Source organism: Ambystoma mexicanum, chromosome 10 (assembly GCF_040938575.1).
Source record: "Ambystoma mexicanum isolate Mex_15411 chromosome 10, UKY_AmexF1_1, whole genome shotgun sequence".
Classification (NCBI taxonomy): Eukaryota; Metazoa; Chordata; class Amphibia; order Caudata; family Ambystomatidae; genus Ambystoma; species Ambystoma mexicanum.
The window spans coordinates 938,219,301-938,234,600 of record NC_090932.1 but is presented as its reverse complement, the minus strand read 5'-3'; the positions used below and the strand labels follow the sequence as shown (position 1 = coordinate 938,234,600).

Below are 15,300 nucleotides of genomic sequence, written 5' to 3'. Positions count from 1 at the left end.
AACCTGTTTTTGCTAAAACAAGAAACATCTTCTCACACAAAGTTGCTCAGAGGAGCTGCACTCAGACTTTTTTTTCTTATGTTCGGCAGGAACAACATTCAGCATTAAAGAGCCAATCGTCAGTTAGCATGACCAAATTTAGAGAACCATCAGTCATACCTCCAAAGGGCTTACCTGCAGACTCGTTTATGGAATTGGTGAAAGAAAAACCTTGCAAACTATTGTTCAAGGCATTCGTTGTCCCTTCATCAGCAAGGGTCATCCCCAGATTCCTAAAAATAGGATTTGTGGGGGAACCAAATTGATAGACGAGACAGCTATTAAAAGACACAGGGCAGGAATGCCCAAAACATGTGTCTCCAATCTAGCATCCATGGCCATATCCTTTAGGAAAAAGCATGGACCAATCTCCATAAAGCAGCCCCATAGATAACACAGTTAGGGCACAACACTCATAAGGGCCACTGTTGTAGAATTGTTCAAAGGGGATTTTGCACTGGCCCATCCAGTAAAGTCATGGCTGCGGCCAGTAACATATTTTGGGGCAATACATGATCTCTCTAGTTATTTCTTATTTGGGAAGAGGTTGACTAAGATTGCCTGGACTATAAGAGGCAAATAACTGTTGAAACCTGTGAAGGACCTTTCTGAAGGAAGGTTACAGACACTACTTCCGTGTTTGGATTGAGACAATAATAGCATCCCTTAAGCATGAAGAGCATCTGATGCACAACATTTGAGGGGTGGGAGAGGAGGGGGAGGGAGAGAGAGCGATGTGGGAGGAGGGGATAGTGAGAGGGGTGGGGGAGAGGTAGAGGGGTAGGAGTTGAGAGGTAGATGGGTGGGAAAGGAGAGGGGTTGGAGGGGAGAGGGGTGGGGAAATGGGAGGGAGCGGATGGGGATGGGAGGGAGGGTGCGAGGGGAGGGTGTTGCGAGGGGAGGGTGTTGGGAGGGAGGATGCGAGGGGGGAGGGAGTGAGGGTGGGGAGGGTGAGGGGCCAGGTGAGGGGAGGGGGAAGGAGGGAGGGGGAGGCAGGGAGGGGGAGGCAGGGAGGGTGAGGGGAGGGAGATGCGAAGGGAGGGAGGGGGTTGAGGGGGAGAGAGGGGGAGGAAGGGGGTGGGGAAGGTGATGGAGGGTGGGGGAGCGAGAGAGGGGGGAGGCAGGGATGATGGAGGGAGGAAGGAAGGAGGGGTAAGGGAAGGAGGAGGGTAGGTGGGGGCGAGTGGGGTGGGGGAGAGAGTGATTAAGATCAAAGTCATAAATAAATTGAAGGAGAAAATAAAAACTAAGATCTAGGGTCTCTATACCTCAAAACCAGACAAGCCCATCTACCGCACTCCACAGCCCTACGTCAATGTCTCTCTCCCAAGGAAACTTCAGCCATTTGCTTACCTTAAATCCCGTCTTCTGTCGTTAAGCGCACCTATGATGATTTCACAAATTATTTTGTTCAACCCTTCACAGTCCTCCTACCTCTCTCCTCAACCCGTCTCCTATATAACTAACAAATCCACATCTATGTTTTGAGGTAAACAAAACGCAGCATAAACAATTTGACGAAAATATAATTTGACAAAAAGTGGGTAATACCCATTAAACTCCTCCCTGGCCCAATCCACTACATGGTATTGTGAACTCTACCGTCACCAGCGGCGCATTCAGTCTTATTTAATGTTTTACTCTGTTTATTGATTTTATTTAGGAGTACACCAACATTAAACAACCAGCAAGGTCACATGACATACATTCTGCAATATAAACCACAGATTAACGCCCCGCAGCACAGGAGGAACAAGAGGCCAGTCTCTCACCCCGTGGGCATCTGGAGCATCAAGGAATATCGCAGGCTGCCCAGGCCGCCACCTACAAGGAATCCTCAAGAGCCCTCCCATTTCCCCAAAATGTTTTGATATTTCCTGGTGCATCCTCTGGCCTTGTAGATTTGTCTTTCTAGGGACTCGCATCTGTCCTCCTCGTTGGACCATTGGTCTATACTAGGTCTTTCAGTCGAGCCCCAAGTTGCGGCCACCGCCAGAAATATCTTCTCATGTTTACTTAAGTCCACCTCCCCCCAAATACCCTGCAATATCAATGTTGGGTCCCGTGGAACCAGGGACCCCAAGACAGCAGAGATCCTGCTAGTGCATTTCGCCCAGAAGCTCTGTAGCACTCTTTAGTACCTCACAACCCCAAACCATGTGAAAGAAGGTGCCCTCCAGTCTTACCTCGAAGACATTCCCCACTATCCACCAGCCCCCATCGAGCCATCACTGTCCGATAGTAGTAAGATTGGTGTCAAATTTTGAAATAATAACTTGGCGTCAATACCCATCTCTCGAGGAAACATTAATGCCTCCACCCATTCTTCGGTTTCCATTGTTACTATTTAGGAATAGTTTGAATGTTACTGTTTATGAACTCTGATTTGCATTCTGATTCATTATATTGTTGACTGTTCTATGGCGCTATATAAAACACAAATACAGTGGGCCCAGATCCCTTTCCTATTTCTCTTTTAGCCTAACCAGTTCTTGGGTTCCAAAGGAATTGAGGACCTGATGGAGCATGGAAGTGACCTTGGTCAGGATGCAGTCCGGGAGAACATTGGTCTCGGGGGGAATGTGGGGGGGGTCTACAGAAACAGTTGGGAACCGCGGCCAAGTCAGAGAATTGGGCATTGATGGCATGTGTTAGTTGTGTGTGACTGTAGTGATCATTAGGTTGTATCCTAAATTTCCCTTGCAGCGTCTCAAAATCTAGGTGTTGTCCATCCTGCACTACGTCTGCAAGTGCATGTATGCCTTAGCTCTACCAGGTCTTGAAGTGTCCCATTTGTTTGGATTTCAGGAAGGCGTTTATTGTGCCACAGGGGTTGTGCCAATGTTGGTCTCGCTTTCCACCCAATGTGTTGGTGGGCCTCTTTCCAGACCTGGTGGATGTGTAGTGCCATTCTCGACATTCCCGCCATCCTTTTGTCTTTCCATACAATATTTGAAGAGGTTGATCGAGCCTGCTCAGTTTATTTCCACCCCAATGTGTGGCAGCGCCAGGTCTCCATGTAGCCATTTGTTCACCACTCCCGTTTGTGCAGCCCAATAACAGATGCAGGGACATGGCAGTCCAATACCTCCCTCCCACACAGAGCGTTGTAGTGTCTTGAGGGCAATGCAGGGTTGCTTCCCTCCCCATAGCAACCCCCGGAGAATGCCATCTATTGATGCAAATGTTGTGTGGGGACAGGAAGAGGGGCATTTTGAAGGCCACATAAAAATCTCTGGGGTGTCAGCATCTTGAACAAGGCTGCTTTACCCATTAGTGTTAGGGGGAGGGACTGGCAGTGAGAGACGTCAGCAGCAAATATATCAATGGCTGTAAATTGAGCTGGAGGAAGTCGTCTAGGGCCGGTCTGATGCGTACCCCCAGATAGGTAAAGCCCAGGATTGAAACAGAGTACGGGCAGTGGTTGGGAATTGCAGCTTCACCCCCCTGGAGCGGGAAGAAGACCGTTTTCTGTTTATTCACTTGAAGGCCGCCGTCATTTTGGTGTTCTGAGAGAATATGGGACACTATCGGACAGGAGATCGTAGGGTTGCTAAAATAGATGAGATGGTTGTCTGCCTACAATGAGACTCGATTTCCCCTCCAAGGCCACAAGAACCCAGTCTATGTATATCCATTAGGAGTCTAATTGCCAGCAGTTCAATGGCCAGGAGAAACAATAAGGGGGAGAAGGGACAGTCCTGTCTGGTTCCGCAGCCCACTGGGAACGCCCTGGTGGACCTGCCATACACCCTAACAACCGCCTTTGGGGATTCAGAGCAATTTAACACAGGACAGGAATTCTTGCCCAAATCCCATTTGTCCCACAGGGCATCCCACCACACCAAATCAAACGCTTTCTCGAAGTCCACCACCAGAAGCGCCAGTCGGTCAGAGATTGAAGGGGCATGGTCAATAGCAAGTTGTACCTTACGCAAGTTCATCCAGGTGGATGTGCCGGGCATAAATCCACACTGGTCCAGGTGAATAAGGGATTTGATCACTCCTAGCAATCTGTTAGCTAGGATCCGTGCAAGAATTTTTGCTTCTCCATTAATTAGTGATATTGGCCTGTAGGAGGCACAAAGTTCTGGTGGTTTCCCGGGTTTTGGAATCACCACTATGCATTTCCTCTCGGGGTTAAAGGGAAGTCACCCTTGCGCCTTACTTTGCAGGAACATGCAATGTATGTGTCCCGTCACTGCCCCCCCATTCGTTTCCAGGTTTCTACCGCAAAGTTGAGTTCTCCCTGATTGGAGCTGCAACAAAGCAGTTTGTACTTCCACCTCTGTGATATCAGACTCGAGATTCCTCGCCTGTTCAGAGAGACGGGGAAGTTTAAACGAATCTTAAAATTTCAGGCTATCTCGGCCACTCTCGGTTGGGGGGTGAGAGGGGTGGCTAGTAAAGCGGTTAATAAAAGTCAGCGAACGCCTCTGCAATGTCGGGGTCTGCCGTTAATAGTTCACCTACATCTGATAATATGTACTTGCCCCTTGCTTTGTTCCCACCTTTCTAGCCAGGCTAGAGTCTTGCCTGCTTTGTCCCGTTTCATATCTACAGCCATATTTCTTAAGACCTATTGTGCCATCACTAGGGCTCCTTGTGAGGCCCGGGACCCCAGTTCCAAGAGCTGTTCTTCCTTTCTAGACACCTGCCTCTTCGCTTCTGCTATCTCTCGAGTATGCTGCCTGCGTTGAGCCGATACTAAGGAGATAGCCTCTCCCTGGAGGACTGTCTTGTAGGCTTCCCGCAGTGTAATTGGGCAGTCGACTGATCCCTCATTGAAGTCAAAATATTCTGTGGTCTTTTGAGAGAGGCCCTCTGCTATCTCAGGTACTCCCACGTAGTATGTGTTTATGCGATAGGTAACTTCGGGTTCAGTTTGTCCGCTTTTCAGTGTCATCAGCAAGGGGGAATGGGCTGAGACGCCTCTTGCAAGGAATACTGCAGACAGCAGCCCGTGGGACATGCTCCGGGTGACAAAAATATAGTCTATCCTTGTTAGGGAGAATTCTCAGAAATGTGCTAATTCCGCACTACCTTAGAGACCCCCAGTACATTTGCTGGACTCTAGGACTTTTTAATTTTCAACCTGGAGAGAGGGAGACATTGTTGCCACTCATGTAATTTTCTGTGATCTAACACGGTTTCTTTTTTGGTTTTGGAGTCCGACAAACTCCATAGGCAACATCTTTGCATTGTGACACAAATCACCGTCAGTGCAGTGGCACAGGGAAGTCTTAGATTTCCCAAAGGTTTAAAAACCTTCTCTTGGATAAACTACTGTTTACAAGAGCAGTAAAGTGAAATTGACTTTACTTACCATTTGTAACTTTCTAGGCCCAGCACACACTATTTTACCATAGGGTGCTGAAGGGGTTACTTAGTATCCCCTTTGTCTAGTTTCTCATGTAACATTTTTATTTTACCCTTTCTACAATTAATGGCTGGTGGCAGTGGTTTACTGTTTACTACCATTGTGTGTTTTTACTGCAGGCTGCGTTCGCAGCTGCAGTAAAGCACCCATGGGTGCCCATTTTGTCAAAATGGCCTGGTCGTCTTTTTTCGCCATTTCTTGCTGGAAAGATCCTTCTTGAGATTTACTCTGCACGCCAAACCAGGTTTGGTCCCTTTGTTCGCTTTGTCTTTGGCGGGATTCATAAGTGAAGCCTGCCTCTGTCTCCAGTATGTCTGGCAGGGGCAGGAAGTGAGGGAGGTGCTTGTGCTTAATCCCATTGGTTACATGAACGCACCCAAAGGTGATTGGCCGGCTGGCTGTCGGTCAAGGACAGCCACCCTGCTGTGTCATTGACAGCTAGGCTGGAATGAATGGGAGAAACCTGCACATAAGGGGAGACTTTTTGGCTTGGAAGGCAGAGTCGACCACTGGACGGACTCCAAAGAAGAACTTGGAAGAGACGCCTCCTGCAACTCCTGGACCGTTGGTTTGCCAGGTGAAGCCCTGCTGCTATGATGAAGCTCTGAATGCGCCCGACTAGATAAACACCAAATGGAGTGCATCACTTTTAAGTCGGATCCAAGCATGTGGAAGATCCGCAGGTCTCCCAGTAAGCATAACTGACCAATCCTGAGGCACCTCAACAGAGTGCTGGACCCCAGATGCAAGGAAAGTCCAGAGTGGTATCCGAGAGTCTGCGGTGGTGCTATTTGCTGAGACGTGAGGAGCTGAAACCGTGAAGTGCTCTGAATAGAAGTTGGGCCTTTTCTGTCGCCGACCGTCCCATTATGTTGCAGGAGTCCCCAGAAGTTCTCCCGCTTGTATTAGGCAGAAACCTGTGCAGTTCCTTTAGGGAACACTGCAAAAAGTTTAAGACTACAGGAGTAAGCAGTAAACCCAATTGGTAGCAGTCTGCACCACCCAGATTTACCTGGTAGCTGTGGCTGAGCAGTCAGACCTCTCTCAAGAAGAGTTAGGCAGTATATAGAGTATACACAATAGGGCTAAAATTACAGTAGAACAAGCAAACACTGACCAGAAATTTGGTATAAAAGTATATAATTATTTATTTAAAAACACACTTATGAAAATACACTGGCAGTAATATATCAAGCAAGTTCAAACAGTCACTATAAGTATATACACCTCCCTAATTGTTCGACAAGTCTAGGTTAAGACACCACTTATTTAGCAAAACAGAGGTGAGTGCGTAACCGTAGATGGCACTCCAAAAAATTGTTTAAAAAGGGAAGGAAAAGGCAGAGTAGGAAAATAACACAGTAACAACACTTAAGAAACCACAGCAAGTCAAGAAAGGCAGGGTCTACTGTAGAGCAAAAAGTTCATATACCAGGCCCACTCTTGGAGAGCAAGGTGGAATGTGCCCAAGATCACACAGTGGAAATGCACTGAAAGTCTTTGCAGAAAAGTCAAAAAGAGGTTGGATCAGTTCAGAAAGGCAAAGTTAGCAGGTCTGAGGTAAACCCAGTTAGAAAGTCAATGCTTTGCGGGACACCTTGTACAATCTGTTGCAAAGGAGACCAGACGGGACACAGTACCTGAAATGGTGAGAAAGCTCCAGCGGTGGCAGTTGTTCCTAGCAGCGGGTGCAAGTCGTGGCTTCTTCCAGGGGAAGAGATGGGGGAAGAGATGATCCGCATCCGCGGAGTTCCCGATTAAAAGGTACAACCCTTTTTTTTATTTTTTTTTATTAACTTTTTATTGGCATTTACAACAGGTCAAACAGCATGAAAAACAACCCCCCCAGCCCTGCCACCCTCCCTCCCTCCCTCCCTCCCTCCCCCCCTCCCCCCCTCCTCGGCGACTAGCCTAAAAGCGTATAGCTGTCCTCTCCTCCAGACTGAATCTCCATGTTCATTGTAGCTCCAAGAGTCTCAAGCGTTGCGGGCATCACATCGCCCTAAAGTCATCTCTTAACACAGATAGGACTCGCCCACCCCCCCATTCCGTCGCGAAGGACTGCACCCTATCATTCATGGCGTAGGTTACCCATTCCAAGGCCACAATTTCCCAAACCTTCCGCAGCCAATCTTGACACTTGGGCACCTCAGGGCTTTTCCATCTTTGCGCTATTAATTGCATAGCTGCCAGAGTCAAAATTGTTTTGGCTTTTTCCCTTCCCCTTGCTTCCACCGCCCCCGAGGCCGCCCTGATTCCCAGAAGGATCTGCATTGGAGTTCTGTCATCGCCCCGGCCAAACGCCTGTTCCTGTGCCTCCCGTATGTCTGCCCAAAAGGGTTTGATCTCTGGCAGTCCCACCAAACATGTTCCGCAGTAGCCAAAGGACCACAGCCTCCAGCATGCCCCGGACCTTGCAGGGAGCCGGGCCGGGGTGTAATGCCACCTCATCAGTATCTTGTACCATGCTTCTTGTAATTGGGACGCCCTGGCTAGTTTGGGTATCCTCCTCCACAGCCTTTCCCACTCATCTCTACCCATCTCCCGTCCCAAGACCCGTTCCCATTCCCGCATGTAAGCCCATTGCGGTCTTGCCTGTGCGGCGACTAGAATTTTATATATATTAGAGATGAGGCCTTTCGATCCATCATTGGTAAGTAAGAATTTCTCAAACTGAGTTGGGACTCTTGTGGCCGCTGCTCTAACCTCTGGCTGAAGTACCCAATGGCGTATCTGTGCGTACCGGAGCCTTCCGAGATCCAGTATAGAGAAATCCCTCTTGCATTCATTAAAGGATAATACCTCCCCCTCCCGGAACATATCACACAGTTTCTTACACCCTCCTTCCCGCCACTCTGTAAAGGCTCCCTTCTCCAGGCCCGGGGTAAAATCCCCATTGTTGAAAATGGGGGTGAAGGGGGATGGAAATGTTGTAATCCCTACAAGGCCGGCCAGCCTGTCCCAGGTGTCTGCCATAAGTGTGGTGATGGTACTCTGATACAAATGACTGGGTCTATGCACCTTCGGAAGCCACAACACTTCAGCTAAGCTATGATGTGCCACCGCCCTATCCATCCGCACCCATAGCTTGTCCTGCATGTCTTCCCCATCCTGCAACCACTCCCTGGTGACGCGTAGTTGAGTTGCCTCATAATACCACCGAAAGTCCGGAAGCGCCAGACCTCCCTCACCCTTTGGCGCCCTCAGAAGCCTGAACCCCACCCTGGGCCTTCTCCCTTCCCAGATAAAATGCCTAGTTAGTGTGTCCAGCTCCTTGAAAAAGCTCCCCGGGACCGGCTGCGGAATCGCCTGAAAGAAGTACAGAAGCCACGGGAGTATGACCATCTTTACAGCTGCTAACCTCCCCAGCCATGATCCCTTCAAGTCTTTCCACCTCTGAAAGTCCCTCTTGATTGCCCTGAGCAGCGGGGGAAAGTTCGCTGCATACCAACCGTCCAAAGTGGCCGTGATCCTCGCCCCCATGTATCGAATTCCCCCGGGGCTCCACCGAAAGAGAGTGCCTCTGCCCAGACTATCCCGCTCCGCCGAGCCCAACGACAGATTCATGATCTCCGACTTGCTCACATTAATTTTAATCCTGAGGCTTCTCCAAACGTCTCCAGCAATGCTACACTAGCGCCTAGGGAAGCACTTGAGTTGTCAGCATAAGCAGCATGTCATCGGCAAAAGCCACCACCTTGTGCTGCACCCCTCCAAAAAGGAACACCCCGGATCTCCCCGGATTCCCTGATGGCCTGTAAAAGCGGTTCAAGATACAACGCGAAAAGTAATGGGGAGAGCGGGCAGCCCTGCTTCGTCCCTCTCTGCAGGTGTACCCGCCTCGAGGGTGTCCCATTTACCATCACTCTAATCATAGGGCTCCGGTAGTTAGCCTTAACCATCGACAAACTCTTCCCCCGAAACCCATCCTCTCCAATACCCGGAAGAGAAACGTCCACTCCACACGGTCAAACGCCTTTTCCGCGTCCAATGCCACCAGGACCGCTGGAGTGTTCGTTTTATTCACTTTTTCGACTATGTGGGCCACTCGCCGGATATTATCCACCGTCTGCCTTCCCCTAATGGACCCGGCTTGTTCCGGGAGTATCAACTTTGGGAGGACCGCCTCTTCGCCAAAATCTTAGTATAAATCTTAGCGTCGATATTAATCAACGCTATTGGGCGGTAGGGCGACCTCTCCTCCGGGTTTTTATTCGGTTTGAGAATGAGGGTAACCTTAGCTTCTTCCATAGAAGGGGGGATTCTACCAGATCGACGGAAGGAATTATATAGTGACGTCAGATGTGGGGCCAGCTGTGAGATAAACCGCTTATAGAAGGCTGTGGTGTAACCATCCGGGCCAGGAGCTTTATGTACCGGGAGATCTCTAATCACCCCTCTTACCTCCTCCTCAGTAATTTCTTGATTAAGTGTGTCCCTTGTCTCGCTACTAATTACCCCCAATTGCACTTGTTGCAGGAATTGTTCCTGCACATTACTGCAGGGATGCTGCGAAGTATATAGGGCCTCATAATATTCAGCTAGAGCCTCCTGTAAGTCCTCCTGCCTCGTAACCCGGACCCCCGCGTCTGCCTTCAGTGCCGTGATCGCGTTCCTCGCCCTCCTACCTCCCAACAGACGCGCCAAGAGTGCATCAGATTTATTTGCCCTAGCATAAAATTTCTGTCACACGGCCAGCAGAGCTCCCTCCGCCATTTTCGTGCATAGAAGCTCCAATTGCCCCAACGCCTTCCTATAGGCTTGCATGGCCTTCCTGGAGGGGGTACACCCCGCTGCCTGCCTAGCCACTTCCACTTCTGCTTCTAACTGGGCTTCCAGTGCCTGTAGTTGTTTCGCTCGATGGGCCGATGCTGCAATAAATTCCCCCCGCAGGGTGGCCTTAAATGCATCCCACCTTATCCCCTCCCCCGTGTCCCCCTTCCGATTAATCTCAAAGAAGTCCCTGATTCTCTCCTCAATCCGCCCCCGGATGTCCGGGTCCCTCAGTAATGCCTCAGGAAGTTTCCAGCTCCAAATCCCCTTTACCCTCCGACCCAGCTCCAAGGCCACAGAGACCGTCTTATGATCTGCTATCCCTATTGGGCCCGTGCAGACTTCTCGAACCTTCCCCATGAGGCCAGTTGACACCCATATATAATCGATTCTTGATTGGGAGCCATGGACTCCTGACACAAAGGTATATCCCTCTTCGTCTCCTATCGTTTCCCTCCAAACATCCCGTAGCCCCATCCTGCCGATCCTCTCCTTCAATTCCCCAGACATTGTTGCCCCCCCTCCTCCCCCTCCCCCTCCCCCCCCGGTCCTGTCCTTGCGCCTGTCCCATGCGATTTTCAAGTCCCCCAGTAAAACAATCGGACCCCAGCTCCGCTCCTGTAGCACCTCCAAGATCCATAGCAGGAACTGCTCCTGACCGGTGTTGGGAGCATAAGCCACGGCTATTGTATAGGGAGCCTCTAAAAACTTCCCCCTGACCACTATATACCTCCCTTCCTTATCCCTGGTCACCTCGCATACTGCAAAGCCCACCGTGTTGTGGATGGCCAGTGTCACTCCCTTTGATTTGCTTTGGGCAGAGGCATGGAGAATTTGATCAAAACCTCTTAATCGCAACCTGCCCTGATCCTTCCGCAACAAGTGCGTCTCCTGGAACCCCATGAAATCTGGTTTTTCCTTCTGGGCGAAGTGCTCCAACTTCTTCCTTTTAAGAGGGGTGTTCAGCCCTCTTACGTTATGTGTCAGCCACTTCAGGAATTACCCATAGAAAGGTTATTGCTACACTGGAGTGCCCATTTGCTTGCCCCTCTATCCCTCACTAGTCGCCAATCCCCTTCTTTTCCCCCCTTAACCCCCTACCCCTCCTCAGAAGGCGCAAACTCTCCCGTGCTCTCCCCGCTCCCATCTCAGGCGACATCGCCCTTATGGTTCCAACCTGGCTGCTCCACCTGCAACCCTTCAGTCGCATCTCCCTCCCAGAGGCCCACCACCCCTGTTAGTACTCGTCTCCATCAGGACTCTGCCACCTCCTCGCTTCGCTGGGTTCCCCTTTGGACCGCGAGACGCCCCTCCCGGCCTCTCTCCGTCTTTTGTCCCCAACTGTCGACCATTCCCATGGGCGAGGTCTAGGACGACCACTCCCCGCTTTCTGGCTCGGGGCTGGTGGGGTATCCTCGAGGTCCAGACGCAAAAGATCAGCTCCCTCCTGTAGGGAGATAATCCGCCTCTGGGTCCCCTCCCAATCGAAGAGTAAGCCAAACGGGAAAGTCCATTTGTATCGGATTGATTTCTCATTGAGAACCTTCAGCAGCAGTGCCATTTGCCTCCTCTTCAGGAGTGTGCTATTCGCCAGGTCCTGAAATAGAGCGATCTGGTGGCCCTCATGCATAATTGGTTCCTTGTGCCGGGCTGCCCCGAGTACCGCCTCCTTCTGGGCGTACCTCGTAAAAGCTGCGAGCACATCCCTCGGCCTCGCAGCCTGACCTCTGGACTGGCGCCCAGTCCTATGCACTCGATCAAGTTCCACGCTTTCCGGATCACCCACCTCCAGGATATTCGCAAAGATGCCCTGGACCACCGCTTTCAAATTCTTATCCGGCACCGCTTCCGGCAGCATTTTCACTCTTATATTGATCCTGCGGGACCTATTTTCTAAGTCCTCCATCTGAATTTCAAGGTTTCTGGTGGCAATGTCCAGCCTTTCAATTGCCTCGCTATTAGCTGAGGTGTCTGCGTCCACCTCCTGAAGCCCTTTCTCCAGGGTATCCGTTCTTTCTCCCAGTTGACGCAGTTCATGTTTCATTTGCCCAATAGCTTCGTTCAGATCATTGCGCATCAGTTGAAATTGATCCTTGAAGGCTGGGACAGGCTGGGACAGGGGCGCGGGCGGCGGTCCCGCCCACCCCCCAATCTTCCGAAGAGCGGCAACTCAGCCCCGACCCGCTCAGGGCCCCCACGCTATGTTCAAAACAACTGCAGCAGCACTCTGCGTCCTCTCGGGCCTCTGCTCCCCCTCTCTAACTCCGGGGCTGCTCACTTCACTCACCGGTCAGGGGGGGGGACCGCAGGGCACGATCCCCTCACTCCGCCGTTCCCAGAGCAGACATGAACAGGCCTCCGACGGGCCCCCCCCCTCCTCACCTCACTGGCTCCTGGGTGGGACTCCACCTCCTCCGGCGTGTGCCCTTGCCGAAGCCGGTCCACTCCCGTCCTCCACTGCTCTCACGCAGACCAAAGGGAGAGCGTCCATTGTCCGATGCGGGCTCCGGGGTTACTTCCTACTCCCCCACAGGGGCCCTTGTGTGCTTGTAGGGCCTCCGCTTAGACTGCAGCCCAGATGTCGGCCTGCCCCGCTCCTCGCCGGTCCCTCCTCTCCCCAGGGATGCGGGCGGTGATCCGGTTCGGCACCAGCTCCTCCCCGTCACAGCCACACTGTCCCGACCCTCTCCGGGCCTCCTCGATGCACCCGTAGCAGCTAGGGCAGTATTCCACTCCTGAACACACCGCCGCTCTCCCTCTAGGCCCACCAGAGCCGCACAGCACCACTTCAGGATATGGGTACCTCGCCCCGCCAATCTCTGGGGGTCCACCGACCAGTCGGGGCTGCTCTCCTGCCTTGCCGCTACTCGCACGCCTCTGCTGGCCTCCTTTCCCCACCAAGGCCGCAACCACAGAAGCCTCCTTGCGTGTCTTCAGCCTAGGGCACTCTGGCGGGGGCGGACAACTCCCGAGGCCGCACCTCCCGATTTCACCTCCGCAGCACCAGGTCGGGGACTCTCAGCTCCCCTCTGTGCTCAGTCCGGGCAGAGGGATCCCCCGCGAGCACCCGCTCCGCTCCCTCCGGGGGACGCCGTCTCCTTCGTTCTCGGCCCTGCTGGCCTTCACTCCTCGAGCGGCTTCCAGCGCCCAGCCGGACCTGCCGACACTGGATTCCCCACTCCGCTCCTCCTTGCTGGCAGGCTCGCCTGGCTTCCCTTTGTCGCTGCTGCAGTCTTGGGAGCCTCGTAGAGTCGCTGATCGGACCGCAGACGGGGTGGTGGGCACTTTCGTCTAGCGGGTCCGGAGAGGAGAGCACCGTCGGCACGTCTACCTAGTGCTGGCGGCCATTTTGGAATCAAAAGGTACAACCCTTTTATTCGCGGTAGTGGTGAAGCGTGGCTATCCGGCCGCCGGGGTGCTTGGCACGGGCGATTCGACCACGAGACGTTTCAGGGAGGTGAAAAAGGCGAACTGGTTGCTCCCACCAAATCAAAGGGAAGAAGACTCTCCTGGAAGAAGATCTCCTCTGTCGGGGAAGTGGTGAGTTTGTACAGCAGGGCTCCACTGGTGGTGTCGTCGTCGTAGATGGCTCAGCTTCTCCCGTCTTCAGATTCTTTAGGTCCTGTGGCGACTTCTGAAGTTCCAGTCCCCAAAGCCCTGCTTTTATGCAGAAAAACCCCCATTCAACAGCCTAGCTGTCACTCAAACATGCTAAGTGGTGAGCCGGGCGGCTCACCACTGGGCCAATCACACAAGAGTGCGACTTGAGTTGCCAAGGCAACTCAGTCCAGGGTGCCTAATCCCCCTCCTACACATCCTGTAGACCCCAGACAGAGTGGCACCATTTGGAGGGCTTCTGTGGAGAAGCCTGCCAAAAAGTGGAACAAAGGGCTCGACTTGGGTTAGAGTTTCACAAACGCCATTTTAAAACAGAGTCCTGGCAAAACGAGCCAACCGGGGAATAAATATTAAATAAATAACCCAGCGGTATCTGTAACATTGCACAAAAAGTGGTGCGTTTAAAATCAATGGGAAAATCCCATAGGATATATTCTGGTGGAATATTTTGCGTGGTATCCACTGCCAACAGCCAGAAATTCGACAAGGGGGGACTGGACAGTGCCCCCTTGGAAAACAGACCCAGGGGCAATCGAATTACCCCTACCAGTACTTCCACAATATGATGGTTTGTACTGATTCTGTTCACAATCTGAGACTAGTAAAGCCAATGGTGACTTTACATGCCCTGGGAGACAGTAGTCAGTCCCAGGGTATGGAGTCTATTTGGGGGTCACTATGACACCCCTGTGTTACTGCACTGATGGTGCACACATACCAAAAACACATGAAGCCCTATGGTGTAAAAGACCCCATAGCCCATAAAACACATTCACAGTCAAAGGACATACTCAAATCCTGCCTAAGAGTGGGAGAAAAATAGTCTCACTCTTAGCAGGAGAAAAAAATAAACCTCAAAAATCCAGCAAAGCTGCTGGGGAACTCACTAGGTTTGGGAAATTAGCCTTAACAGAGAATTCTCCCTAACAGTTTGTCCCCACGACTGAGGCACAGGAACAACAGAATCTGTAGAGCCACACAGGAACAGAAGCCAGCTGGAACAATTTCTTCTAAGCAAAAAGTACTGTATATTCTAAGAGAACTTACCTCTTGTTGTAACCTTACTTGATCTCAGTTGAGACTTGTCTTGGTTGCTTTTGTAGAGTTGCTTGCATCTTCTACATCATACAAGCCTCTCAGCTTGTGACCCTACTTTGATTCTACTTTTTCTACAAAGACTTCTAAAACATTGTGCAAGACTTTTACTTACCTGCAAGAAGTGCTTCAGCTCACCTAGACTTTCGCCCAATTGACATTGGCTGGCCTGGCTCCCTGAATGACTATTCTCTCCTCTGCTTGTCTCTTACCTTCCCTCCAGGAACGGATTAATTTACTTTGCATTGGGGGGGTTCAAAAGTACGTATCGGCTTCAGAATGTGTGTGTGATCTCTTGTTTTATTCGGAAAGCTCTTTACTTTAACTCTCATCTCAGTATTGCTCTAAATGTACCAGTGAAATATTAATGTCAACAGTGTCCTAGCTATTTAAGT

General features: G+C 51.3%; 1 protein-coding gene across 12 annotated transcripts in view; it reads right to left on the bottom strand.

The window, feature by feature from the left end:
• TBL1XR1 (TBL1X/Y related 1) overlaps positions 1 to 15,300 on the bottom strand; it is a 1,277,138-nt gene that overhangs the window by 396,416 nt on the left and 865,422 nt on the right. The gene's annotated exons all lie outside the window — the stretch shown is intronic.